Genomic DNA, 14,526 nt, shown 5'->3' on the forward strand with positions numbered 1-14,526 from the left:
TTATTGAGTCTGGCCTAGAGATATAAATTTAGCACTCATCAGTAGAGTGCTGATATTAGATCATATTACAGTCATGACACTGAAGTAGATCACCAAGGAAGAAAATGGTGTCAGCAACCTATGAAATCACGAGGTGGTGGACATAAGGGCAGAGAAGAATGAGAGAAAATTTTATAGCCTCAGACATCCAAAGATATTCTGGTTCCCCCACATTTTAAAATATGTTTTTATTGATTTTAGAGAGAAAGGAAAAGAAAAGAGAGAAACATCAATGTAAAAGACAAACAGTGATCGCCCCCCTTCACATCCCCCCTACTGGGGATGGAGCCCAAAACCTGAGCATGTGCCCGATAGGAATCAAACAGGTGACCCTTTGGTGCATGGGACAACACTCAACCAACTGAGCCACACCAGCCAGGGCTGGTTTCCCCCGATTTAAAAATATATACAGCTAGTAAAAGGGCAGATCCAGAATCCCTGAGATGGAAGACTTAGGACCAGATTCAACTTAAGCATTCCACAACAGCATTTAAGACCCACAAAGAGAATTAAACCACCATCACACTAAAAAAAAATTCACTGTAAAAAATGCCCAACAAAAATCATGTCAATTTTTAAAAGAATCTCTCATATTACATTTTTAAAAGACAAGTAATAAAAACAGATATAGCCATATTTGCCATATCAGTAGCCACTGCTTTGAATTTTGTACCCTCCAAAATATCATTTAGTACAACTGTCCCTCCTCTGTTTTATTATTTCTTCCAGAAGATCTAGAATTTTGTGTTATGCAAATTAAACACTATATATAGCATTGTAGTTCAATTCTAATGAAACTGAACACAATGGGACACATGACCTAAACGGAAATAGACTAATAATATATCTAAAAAGGAGCAACAGTTTTTACAAACAATAAAGGAATAAGGTTCAAGATATTTGTGAAAAGTATGAAATTGTATACAATATTTTGAATACACATACATTTTTCTAGAAAAACATTACATTCTCAATGGGATCCATGATCTCAACATAGTTTAAACTTTCAGGTTTAAAAATTAACATTGCTAGAGACCTGAAAATCAAAATAAACCACAAACTAAATGTGCCAGAATTGGGGGAAAAAATACTGAATTTTAAAGTATTTGGCTAGCTAGTTTGGCTCAGAGGTTAGAGTGTCAACCTATGGTCTGGAGAGACCTGGGTTTGGTTCCCGGTAAGGACATGTACCTCGGTTGCAGTTTGTCCGCAGCCCTGGTTGGGTCATGTGGGTGGCAACCACTCGATGTGTCCCTTTCACATCGATGTTTCTCTCTCTCTCTTCCTCCCACTCTATCTGAACAAAGAATGGAAAAATGCCCTCCGGTGAGGATAAAAAAATAAATAAAACAGATTATAATCTCATACCTTTAAAAGCAATTACACTGGCAATAAGAGGTGATATTTGTCGAGTTCAAGTTATAAATTCATTATGAAAAATTCTCTAATGAGAACATGCTTCAAAGAAGTTTCTTAACAGAATAAGTACATTTATTCTGGAAAGGTTTCAACTTTAGAGGAACACAAGACGCCTAGGACCTTACATTTAAGTTACCGCTGTCAGTTACCAGTGAAGTTATTAGCTAATTCCTCCTACTTCTTTTTTTTTTGTATGTGCTCCTAGTGAGAACCCATCCCCGGACTCTCTGGTCCGCAGGCCGGAGCTCCAACCGCTGAGCCAAACCAGCCAGGGCTAATTCCTCCTACTTCTAACAATCAGCCAAAATCCATCTATTTTACTTCAGGCATTTTAAAAAAAGGCTTTTAAATTAAAGAACTGGATAAATCTGAGGACGGTCTTCAGTTAAATGGGTAAAAGACAAAAGGGAAGAAGATGCAGTGACAGGCTTAATCATTATTTTCAATTTGGTTCAATGTATTCAGCATTCAAAGAAATTCACGCTTTTCTGAATTAAGAAAGCTCCGAATGCATTTAACAACAGACAAAAGTTGACTTAAAGTCTCTTCAGTTCTATACATAAGACCAAACACTTACACTGTTATATATGGTTAAGAACTGTTCTTAGCACTTCATTTCTATTAGTTCACTAAACCCGTGTGTGTGTGTGTGTGTGTGTGTGTGTGTGTGTACATTTGTTTTATTTTGTTTTGTCAAGGACTATAGTAAACTTGTCCTTAAGGTCTATGATTTTTGCAAGACTTGAACTCCCTGGACTGACAAGAATTACCAGTATCATATCCACATTATCCCTAAAGGGTCACTTTGGGTTTGATTCAGAAGTATGACTTCCATAAGAGGAGCCTTCAAAGTCTGGAATCCTGGCATCAGAGCTATCACAGGTCTGGACTAAGGGTCCTATCATGGCTCCATTCAACGTGGGATTGCATTCTTCCCAGGAGAAATTTAAGAATATCATTCAGTTCAAAACTTACTTAAATATCATATGGACCCTGCAACTACCTTGGTCTCTCCAGCAGAAAATGATTTCCTATCTCTATTCTATTCACCATAATAGACAACTTGGACCTGGCCTAAAAGTAAATCAAAGTTGAAAGATACTTCTGGACTATCCATTTGGGGATGATGAAGGTCTTCACCCATACCTGAGAGAGAATTATTTCACTCAGGTAATATTTATAAAGAAATGTGTAATAATGAAAAGTACATACTTTACAATGTTCAGTGAAAAAACAAGGATAAAATAACATATAAGGTAGGAGAAACTCTAAAGCCACATTTAAAACTGAAAGAGCAAAATAGTGAAATATTAACTAATGGTTGTGGCTAAGGATAATGCTTCTAAAAAATTTATTTTTTATTTTCTAGTTTCCTTTAATAACCTGGCATTGGTTTGCGCTTCTGAAAATTATCCTCAAATTATTAACTAGACATTGACCTACATAATTAATATAGATAAGTAAACTTTAAATTAGAACATACTTGTTCATCCCATATCAAAATGTTATTTCCTACACAGGATGCCATTCTATAACCATTTTCTGATCATTTCCTCAAATCCTTACCAAAACAAAACTCTCTGAACTATATACTTTATCCATTTTGTTTGTTTTCAATTCCTCCCTGAAAAAATACAGATTTAGTTGGAATCAAATTTTTATTTCACAGAGTATAAAATCATCACTCTGGATTTAAAAGCAACACTCTAACCCCACATCTAAATGACCCCTGGAGCGGGACACATTTGTTGCGTATGTACTTCCTGTTTCCTGTTTTAAGTATTATCTTCATCCTATTTTTTAAAAATGGTAGTATTTGACTGACACACTCAACAACAGCAACCAAAATCTATTTTGAGTTTACAGTTTGAAAAGTGAATTTCCAAAAATATCACACTAACACATTCAGGTTTCGTTGGCATAGACACATTTGCAATGTTTCACAGAAACAAACAGCCTGTGTCTCACACATGGAGAACAGCAGCTCTGAGTTTCTCTTTCCAGAAAATTTGCTTCGTTAGCCATCGTGCTTCTTTCCTTCAAAGAGTTTCTCTCAGGTCACTGCCACCTCGCTTCCTATTAGATAAATTAGCACTGAGAGAGAGAGAGACAAACAGACAGGCAAAGAGAATAAATAAATATACTTATATAAATACCTCAACCTGTGACCTGGCAGATTCACATTTTTGTTTGTGTTTTTACATTTCTTTTTTAAAATACATTTTCAAATTTATATTTAAGGAACAAAAAGTATAATGAACCCCTATGTACCCATCACTCCACCTCAATAATTATCAATATTTTATTTTCGTTTTATCTGTTCTCCTCCCAGCTTTTATCCTCACCCGAGGACATTTTTCCATTTTTTGTTCAGGTAGAGTGGGAGGGAGAGAGAGGAACAGAGAGAGAGAGAAACATCGATGTGAAAGGGACACATCGAGTGGCTGCCACCCGCACGACCAACCAGGGCCGGGGACAAACTGCAACCGAGGTACGTGCCCTTAGCGGGAACCGAACCCGGGTCTCTCCAGACCGCAGGCCGACGCTCTAACCGCTGAGCCAAACCGGCCAGGGCTCCTCCCAGCTTTTTAAAGGAGACAATAAGTGCTGGATTATTTTAAAACAAATCTTACACATGATCAGAAAAATATTTCTCACTAGCAAACTTAAAAATTGTAAAGGCACTTGTCTTCTTTCACTTAATAATATTAAAAATATTTTTAAAAGTTAAGATAGTAAACTTAATGTCTAGCCTAGCCTAAGCTAGAATCAGACTTTTAGAGCTAGAAGGAAAGAAATACCATCTACTTCCTTGCTATTCTAATTGTGACACCAGGGCCAGCAGCATTGGCATTACCCAGGAGCCTGGCAGAAGTACAGAATCTCAGGCCCAGCCCAGACCTACTGAACCAGACTCTGCATTTTAACAGGATCCCCAGGCCACAGCATGTCCAAAAAAGTGTGCAAAGTATGGCTGACAAAACTGAGGCCTAGAGAAGTCAAGCAACTCTTCCAATAGCAGTAAACCCCTGAATATCTGATTCTGAGAACAGGTTTTTTCCTTACACAACACACTGCCTCTCCAAACCTAATTCCCATCACAAGACCCTCTTAGACTTTCACGTCTTTCCGGAAACTAATCCAATTAACAAGCAAGAGAATTTCCCATATGGCAACTTTTTTACATTCATGAGAGCCTGACATTTTTCAAATACTGTATTATATGTGGAAGCAGACCTGTACATTAATCAAACCCCTTCCTTCTTTGGGTAAAAGGATAGATCTTTTCAGCAAGCATACCTTCAAGAGGACCAATTTAATTAATTAATGGCTATGTATTTTTTCAAAGGTCAGTACCATAGTCTCCATATGCAGAGAATATATTGTTAGGTGCAGCTAAAAATGTGGGCCCTTTAGCATAAGATCAATAAACACTGTACTGAGAGCCAAGCTCATTTTCTAATTGTGGCCTCCCTAAGAAAGTTTAGAAATGAATTAAAATGTACCATCCGCTTCCATAAGCAATGATAACCAAGTTTTCTTGTTACACTAAAAAGGCACAGCCTTTTTTCCTTAATTCTAAGAAAGAAATTACGATTTTTTAAAAAGGAAACCTGTAAATGAAACCTAGATTATTAAAATTCATTTAAGAGGCTTTCATAAGAGACCATTCTTAATTTTCAGAAGAGAATTTTATGACACCTGGGAATTCCAGAAACTTTGCAGAACACTACTAAGAAACCTATTGTTTATAGAATGAAGAGATTCTGAATGTTTCAGTGGGGTGTGTTTTCTTAGCAAAATATACAATGGAGGGTTTTTAAAAAATGTTAAAACCAGTAATATTCTTTCAAGAATACTGGTAGAAGAGCAAATTGGCAGAGCCAAGAAGGGCAGTTTGGCAATATGCATTAAAAAATAAAAAGGCCCTGGATGGTATAGCTCAGTTGGTTGGAATGTCATCCCGTGTACTGAAAGGTTGCCCGTTCAATTCCCAGTCAGAGCACATACCTAGGTTTCGGGTTCGATTTCCGATGGGGGCACATACAGAAGGCAACCAACCGATCAACATTTCTCTCAGATATCAATGTGTGTGTGTGTGTGTGTGTCTCACCCCCCACCATCTTCCTCCCTCTTCCACTCTCTAAAATCAGTAAAACATATCTTAGGGTGAGGATTAAAGATAAGAATAACAATAAGTTACTTAAAAATAATAAAATAGGCATGCTGCTTGACTCAGTAATTCCCCCTTAGACACATGACCTAAAAAAATAAATTTCAGCCCTGGCCAGTTTGGCTCAGCAGTTAGAGCGTCGGCCTGCAGAGCAGAGTCCTGGGTTCAGTTCCCACTAAGGGCATGTACCTCGGTTGAAGTTTGTCCCTGCCCCGGTTGGGGTCGTATGGGTGGCAACCAGTCGATGTGTCTCTCTCACGTCAATGTTTCTCTCTCTCTCTTCCTCCTTTTCTCCCTCCCACTCTATCTGAAGATAAATGGAAAAAAAGGGGGAAAAATATCCTCTGGTGAGGATTAAAAAAAAAGAAATTTCATATGTGTGCAAAGATTTTCAAACTAGAAAGTTGTTTGCAATACTGTTTACATTATAAAAAATTTCAAAACAACCTAAAATCCTATAGGAAGACAATATGTAAATAAATGTGCATCATAAAGTACATGGTGTTCATACTATTAAAAAGATAAAACAGATCTAAAACAAAATCATTTCCAAAATATATTAAGGTTTTTTGTGTTTTTTTTTATCCTCACCCGAGGACATTTTTCCAATTTTTGTACAGATAGAGTGGGAGGGGGGGAGAGAGAGAGAGAGAGAGAGAAACATCGACGTGAAAGGGACACACTGAGTGGCTGCCACCCGCATGACCAACCAGGGCCGGGGACAAACTGCAACCGAAGTACGTGCCCTTAGCAGGAACCGAACCCGGGTCTCTCCGGACCGCAGGCCGACACTCTAACCGCTGAATCAAACCGGCCAGGGCGTAAAATATATTAAGGACTAAAAGTATAAGATAGGCTGGCCAGTGTGGCTCAGTGGATTGAGCATTGTCCCATGGACTGAGAGGTCCTGGTAAGATTCCTGGTCAGGGCACATGCCAGGATTGCAGGCTCCATCCCCAGTAGGGGACGCGCAGGAGGCAGCTGATCAATGTTTCTCACATCAATGTTTCTCTCTCTCTCTCTTTTTTTTTTTTAATCCTCACCCGAGGACATTTTTCCATTTTTTTGTTCAGGTAGAGTGGGAGGGAGAGAGAGGAACAGAGAGAGAGAGAGAGAAACATCGATGTGAAAGGAACACATCGAGTGGCTGCCACCCACACAACCCAACCAGGGCCGGGGACAAACTGCAACCGAGGCACGCGCCCTTAGCGGGAACCGAACCCGGGTCTCTCAGGACCGCAGGCCGACGCTCTAACCGCTGAGCCAAACCGGCCAGGGCCAATGTTTCTCTCTCTAAAAAAAAAAAAAATCAATAGCCCTAGCCAGTTTGGTTCAGCGGTCAGAGCGTCAGCTTGCGGTCCGGAGAGACCCGGGTTTGGTTCCTGCTAAGGGCATGTACCCCGGTTGCAGTTTGTCCCCGGCCCTGGTTGGGTCATGCGGGTGGCAACCACTCAATGTGTCCCTTTCACATCAATGTTTCTCTCTCTCTCTTCCTCTCTCTCCCTCCCGCTCTATCTGAACAAAGAATGGAAAAATGTCCTCCGGTGAAGATTAAAAAAAAAATTTAATAAAAACATTTTTAAAGAATAACTAAATAAATAATAAAAGCTTAAGATAGTATTTGTATATAGTGAAATCATATATTTATTAAGCTACATTAAATTAAAATACTTAAATCATATAAAGTTACCTATTATATATTAAATAAATTACCTATTATATGTTGTATCTTCGTGTATATATAGCGATGACATCCTCTAAAATGTATCAGTAGTTATGTTTCAACAGTCGTATTGTCATTTTTATTTCCTTTAAAGTTTCCACAAAATCACATATGATTTATAATCAGTTCTAAAATACCAAAAGTAGTACAAATTCAAGGCTTAGGTTGAATAAGGAAGCTTAGTAATGGAAAAAATAATAATGAAAGTGAAAAAAATCTACCCCCTACTACATTTCAGGTTTCTTGAAGAGTGGGCAGAAATGAGAAAAATAACTAAAAGGGTAGGAGCAATCTGTAACCTGTTAAAATCAGAGAGAGCCCTGGCCGGTTTGGCTCAGCGGTTAGAGCGTTGGCCTGCGGTCCGGAGAGACCCAGGTTCGGTTCCCGCTAAGGGCATGTACATCGGTTGCAGTTTGTCCCCGGCCCTGGTCAGTCGTGTGGGTGGCAGCCACTCGATGTGTTTCTTTCATATCGATGTTTCTCTCTCTCCCTCCCACTCTACCTGAACGAAAAATAGAAAAATGTCCTCAGGTGAGGATAAAAAAAAAACAAAAAACAAAAACAGAGAGATGCTCACCACTTCTGCCACATCAAAAGCCGTGCAGGGGGAAGCTGCTCTCAAGTCCACCAACCCCCAAACTAAACCAAGCACATAGACTAAACTTAGGAGCTCACTGTCATGATAATCTAGCTCTGGCCACACTGATATAGAGCCCATTTTTAAGGAATGTGGAAGTATATCACAGACCACAAGATTTTACCATTCTTTTCAATAATTCCTCATAGAGGACAGTTTTAAGTTCCCTTATATGTGATGTACCAACATGGCTCTGAGCTCCCCTTCCTCTTTCTTTTCCTTTTTCTTGGGCTTGGAACAAAAGGCAATTGCAATGGTAGTACTTCACAATAACATGAGCTCTGAGTGTTCCCATCAAAGATACTGCAGTAAAACGAAAAAACAGCAAAATACGAAAACTGAACCCCAGCTTTCTGATATATGGAGACTTATAGACCTCCAGGGTCCAAAGAAAGTTTTCCCTGAAACTCTTAAATTTAGATGCGAGAGCCAAATAACTTCCTTTCCTAGTCTTCTAGTTTGCAACTGTCACAACTTTTATTTGCAAGGTTTATTCTGACCTTACAAATAAAGTTGGGGCTTTCATTAAAACTCTTCTGAATCCATTACTCCATCAATAAAACAAGAAAAATACTCATACTGATGGAGAAAAACACATTTTGCACAGTACTCTAAATTAACTCCCTGTCCCTAAAGAACTGGCTTAATTACAGCAGTACAACCCAAACACAAATCAATCTAATGACTAGGAATTGACTATGCATCCATTTAGCAATTGGAAGTTTATTTTAGTATTTGAAACTCTGTGGTTCTACAAACTAGAAACCTCATAAATACAGTCTGATACTGATTTTTTTATTAACAAATGCAACGAACACAATTTTATCCCTCATAAGGAGCGATTTATGGCTCTTCCAGCTGCCAATTTACTCAGCATTATTAAAGCACTATCTGCTTGGAGAGAAGAAAAGTATACTTGTCCCTTCGAATATTACTCATTCAATCACCAAATGCACTTTAATTCAATAGTAAATATGTCATTTGAAACAAAATTTTTACAGGTGAAAAGTGAAAAACAAACCTTCTACCATCCCATCCCAGTATTAATAATCCTTCTTACTGAAGGAAGGGAGGAAAAATCAGTCTCCAACTATTTTAGTCAAACCTTTCCATTAGTAGAGGAAATGAACTGATGATGGCAAATCAAGCTCCTCTCCACAAGTTTGTTTTCCCTCAATGTATCAAATTCAAAGACAAGTCTAGGAATCAGGAGCACAGCATGGAAGAAGAGATGAGAACGCCATCTCCTAAGCCATATTACAGTTCAGAATCAGTTCCATTAATCTAATTGAAAGTACCAGCAAGGGTTTTCCATCAGCTAGATAAGCTACCTTTGATCATTCATTATGCTCTACTGCTTCAGTACATAATGTTGCTAAAACACAAATATTCTGGAATTATCTCAAGCAAGAATAAAAACACAAGAAAAAAATTAAAACCCACCCAGCTGGTGTGGCTCAGTGGTTGAATGTCGACCTACACTCCAGTTTGATTCCCAGTCAGGGCACATGCCCAGGTTGTGGGCCCGATCCCCAGAAGGAGGCATGCAGGAGGCAGCCAAATGATGTTCTCTCTCATCAATGTTTCTATTTCTCCCTCCTTCTCCCTTTCTCTCTCTCTAAAAATCAATAAAAATAAATAAATTAAAACCTGAGTATGTCCAACAGCTACAGGCATTTTCAAAATTTATAATATTAATATATTATTAGCAATAAGGATATTTTTCTGCCTATATTTTGTTTCAACGTTCAGCTTAATAAAATGGAAATGGAAAAATCTGACAGCATTTATTAATATCTGCTTAGCAAATATATAATTTAAATTTAATCAAGGAATTAAGAACTTCAAGCCCTGGCTGGGTAGCTCAGTTAGTTACAGCGTCATTCTGATAAACCAAGGTTGTGGGTTTGCTCTCCAGTCAGGGCACATATAAGAATCAACCAATGAATGCATCAATAAGTGAAATAACAAAATCGATGTTTTCCTGTTTCTCTCTCTGTCTCTCCCCCAAGTCAGTAAATTTAAAATAAAATAAAAAGAACGTCAATGAAATAGCGAAAGGAACAAAATTTAAAGATGTCAATCCACCAGGAAAAGGGTCAGCTGTGTGTTCACTTTGACCTTGAGCTTATTACCAAATGAAAACTTTTAAGAATTATATAAGGGAAGAAAAAGAAAGAAGAAAAAGGAGATACTCTGAGTGCTGCTGCCTTCCTTCTTTACTGTTCTATTCTTTACAAAATATTTAACATGCCTCTTTCGGGTCCTCACTTCCAAGATGACTAAGAAAAGAAGGAACAACAGTCGTGCCAAAAAAGGCCGCGGCCATGTGCCGCCTATTCGTTGCACCACTGCGCCCGATGTGTGCCCAAGGACAAGGCCATTAAGAAGTTCATCATTCGAAACATAGTAGAGACCGCAGCTGTTAGGGACATTTCCAAAGCAAGTGTCTTCGATGCCTATGTGCTTCCCAAGCTGTATGTGAAATTACATTACTGTGTGAGCTGTGCCATTCACAGCAAGGTAGTCAGAAATTGTTCTCCTGAAGCCGGGAAAGACCGAACATCCCCCACCCCGGTTTAGACCTGCGGGTGCTGCCCCATAACCTCCACCAAAGCCCATGTAAGAAGCTAAGTTCTTAATGACTGAAGAAAAGTTCTCTGGAAAAAAATAAATGGAAATTGTACTTTGTAAAAAACAAAATACTTAAGATTTTCCCTATAATGTGTTAAATGTCTTTATTGACCAGTCTTAACATTAGTGTTTATGACCTCTATTGGGCCCTTTTCCTCTTCTCCATTTATATTCTCTCCCGTGGTGATCTTATCCAGTCTTAAGAACTTTAAAAATGTGTAATTTGTCATTCCGGCTCTGCCTTTTCTCCTAACTCTAAAGTCATACACCTAATTATTTTCTTGACTATGATAACTAATAGGCATCTTAAACTCAGCATGTCCAAAAATGAATTCTGCACGACCCCTCCTCCAATCTATGCAACCCGCAGTCTTCCCACTGAAACTAACGGCAACTCCATTTTCCCACTTGCTCAAGTCAAAACTTTTGGAATTGTGCTCAATTCCCCCTTTCTCTCACATTCCACATTTGGTAACAAAATCCGATTGCTTCAATTTTCCAAATACATCCTGAAACTGATCATATCTCACTGTCTACTCTGGCCACAACCTCTGACCTAGATTACTGCAAGCTTCCTAACAGATCTCCCCACTTTTCCCCTTGTACCCTTTACAATTTAGTCTTCACACAGCTCCCAGATGATCTTCGTAAAGCTAAGTCAGAGGTCTCGCCTCTGTTCAAACTCTGAAATGGCTTCCCATCTCCCTTGGAGTTAAAAGCAAAGCCCTTTCAATGCTACAAGGCCCTTTTATGATCTGGCCTCCTGTGACTCTCCTGCCCTGCCCTCCCCTCTGGTCATTCTTCCTGTCCACTCCCCCAGGCTCCTTAGGGTTAAGTCATCAGACAACCACGGAGGCCCCACTGAGGGCTTTTGTCCAGCTTGTTCTCTTAGCCTGGAAGGCACTTATCCCAAATATCTACTTGGCTAACTCCCTTACTTCCTTTAGGTCTTTGTTCCAAGATCACTTTCTCTGTCCACCCTATTTAATATGGCAAACAGCCTCTTACACACACACACACACACACACACACACACACACACGCACACACAATTTACCCTTAGTGAACCCATCTTACCTAGGAAAGACTGGAAGAAAGTACTAGAACTAGAGGGAATATATTCCCATGAGAAAATGGAATAAAAGAGTAGCTGCAACCGTTTGTCAAACCCCCAGTCATGTTTAGGAACTTGAAAAGAGAACTTAATGTGCAAAGGATAAAAAAAAGAGATCAGTTACCAAAAATGATCTATATTCAGAGACCTTATCTGAGTAACAAATACACAGTAATTACACATTAATGTAAGAGGCTCAGGGGAAAAAACAAACAACTTGCAGCATAACAAAGCATTTCCTTACCCACACATGGCAAAAGAGAAATAGCAAGGAAATATATCCCAATTCCAGGTATATGCAAATAAATAATAATTTCTCCTCCATATACCTGTGCCAATTTGTCTCTAAGAAAAGAGCTCACCTGAGATTTGATGCTCAGCTTTAAAAACAGGAACAAAATAACATTTTGAAATCTAATTAGCCAATATCTGACTTCCTAAATTTACAGTTTCAGTTTTCAAAAAGGATGCCTAAAACTCCAATCTGTTTAGGAAAACATAAACAGACAAACAGAAAAACTTGCCATTTCAAAGGGGAATGAAAAATCAACAATTTATTCAAGCATGTAATAGAGTGTCTCATATCTGTCAGGCCTACGACAGGAGCTGAGATGACCTCAAGAGTATAGTGACTACAGTCAAACTGAGGAACAAATGTCAAACACATGAGCTTTTCTTGTCTTTTCAATATATCAGTTACATTGACAATGGCTACACATTCTGGAAGTTTTCCCATTCAAACAATGTACCATGAGCATCTATTATGTGCACGGCACTGTACTAGGTGCTGAGGGGTTAGAAAGGTGAACAATAGGTTATATTTGTTGTTTCCTATGTACCCCAAACACTGTGTATTCTCTCATTTATCAACCCAGCAACTTCATGAGCTAAATACATCCCTCCTTCAGAGATGATAAACTAAGGCTTACAAAGTTTTAAAGGTAAAACTAGCAAGTGGCAGATTTAATCTGAGGCACTTTAGAAACTCCAGAACCCATGCTCTTAATTACTGTGCTAAATGGTTTCCCTCAAGTAATTTCAAGTCTAGAAGACAGAAAGAGATGCTCAGAAATGATGTTAATACACGTGGCCAGCCACACCTCCTTCATGTCCAAAAGTCTACCTTTTGATAAATAAAAATGGCAAAGTACCCACAGGTAAAGAAAGAGTGCACACATTTTATACTACAGAATCACTCCCTAAAGAACAAATTTCATTTTAAATAAATAAATGGCTTGTAGCTGTGATTGATCTAGGTTATGAAAGCAATTTTATAAGAAAAATAAAATGAATGAAAACAAAAGATAAAAGCAACTAACTGACCAATTCCCAGCCTCTTCCTTTCTACTCTAAAAAAGCTGCTCTGTAATACCTTAATTACTTCAGTGACAAGACTTCTAATTCTGTCCAACTCATTTCTTCCTAACACATGGGGACAGGTGGGTAGGTGTCTTGTTGTACAGCATAATACTAAATACTACCTTACGTGTTTACTTAGAAAGCAATTTTTTTTTTTTTTTTTTTTTACAAATTCTGAATCCTTATGTAGAAAAGGCTTCCTTCTGCATAAAGGAAGTAAAATTTCTTTTGGCACATTAGCCACACAAAGCTTCCTAAGACAGATGGGCAGCCGGCAAGGCCTTCAAATCCTTTGTTCAAAAGGTGGCAAATGCGTCCCATTGACCAATAAAGTCAGCCAGGTTTCTGGGAAGCACTGACCCCAATAAAGCCATTATGTTTCTTCATCTTCTAAAACCAGAGCAGACAAAGGAGCCAAAGCTAGAAGAAGAGAAACCAAAGGAAGATTAGACTTACACATTAAAATCCATATCATAAAAATCTGTGACACAAACAGCCCCTGTTCTTCAACACTACTGTCACAACGTAAACCTACAAAAACGAAAGGACTGACCCCACTGTTTTTAAAATCTTCACCTCAGCAGCTGGTATGAACACAATCTGCCAACCTCCTTTAAAAAAAAATGTGGGTTCTCTTCCCAAGTAAACCAGGAAGCTAATGAGAGAAAATCAGACTTGAACATTGAAGACATTTCTAATAATAAGTTTCATTTTAAAGTGGGAATAACTAGGTGAATCTCGAATTACTATTCAGTGAAAAAGTGGTCTCATGAGCTTCAACATAAATTTATAAGACCAATTTTCAGAACTCTTGGTTCTGAATGCTAAATAATAATCCTCGTATCAATAATTCTAGAGAAGTTAATTTTAAAATATAAAAGGATTACTTATGATCTCCCTTGATCCAAATGATTTCAAGAAACCTCTGAGACATTAATAGGAAACTAGCAAATGCCTTTTAGTTAATTTTATAAATAAAAACGCTTAAGTTTACTAATCTTATGCTCTCTAAATAAAAACTAAAGTTTCTTTAATGAAAATAAAGAGTACTGCTTAATGATCAGAGGAGATTCAAAATTCAGAGATGTTTAAAGTATCATGACGCTTTAAAGCATAACGAACTGTAGTGGAATGGATTATGTTAGCCACTGTTCTCAAATCCTACACTGACTTGCCCCACACCATAGTTTGCAAGAGAATTTTTGTATATACACAAACTTTTCCTTGTCTGTCTATTCTTTATTGATTACATCCACAGATACAAGGAAACAAAACAAGGGCAAAACACTACAACTCCTGGTTGGCTACTGGAAGATGAGAATACGTGAGGATCTAATGGAAACAAAGCAGGGACTGTTGGGAGCCCATGAATATTTCAGAAGAATAATGAAAAAGTGTGCCAGATGGGTTCGCTTGCAGCTGGCTAA

General features: G+C 38.3%; 1 protein-coding gene and 1 pseudogene across 2 annotated transcripts in view; one reads left to right on the plus strand and one right to left on the minus strand.

Annotated features, from left to right (window-relative positions):
• The window catches only part of DENND5B (DENN domain containing 5B), a 188,320-nt gene that overhangs the window by 142,452 nt on the left and 31,342 nt on the right, over positions 1-14,526 (minus strand). The window lies entirely within an intron of this gene.
• Positions 10,271-10,618, plus strand: LOC118623924 (annotated as a pseudogene).

The sequence above is a fragment of the Molossus molossus genome, unplaced genomic scaffold (genome assembly GCF_014108415.1).
Source record: "Molossus molossus isolate mMolMol1 unplaced genomic scaffold, mMolMol1.p scaffold_m16_p_10, whole genome shotgun sequence".
Taxonomy (NCBI): Eukaryota; Metazoa; Chordata; class Mammalia; order Chiroptera; family Molossidae; genus Molossus; species Molossus molossus.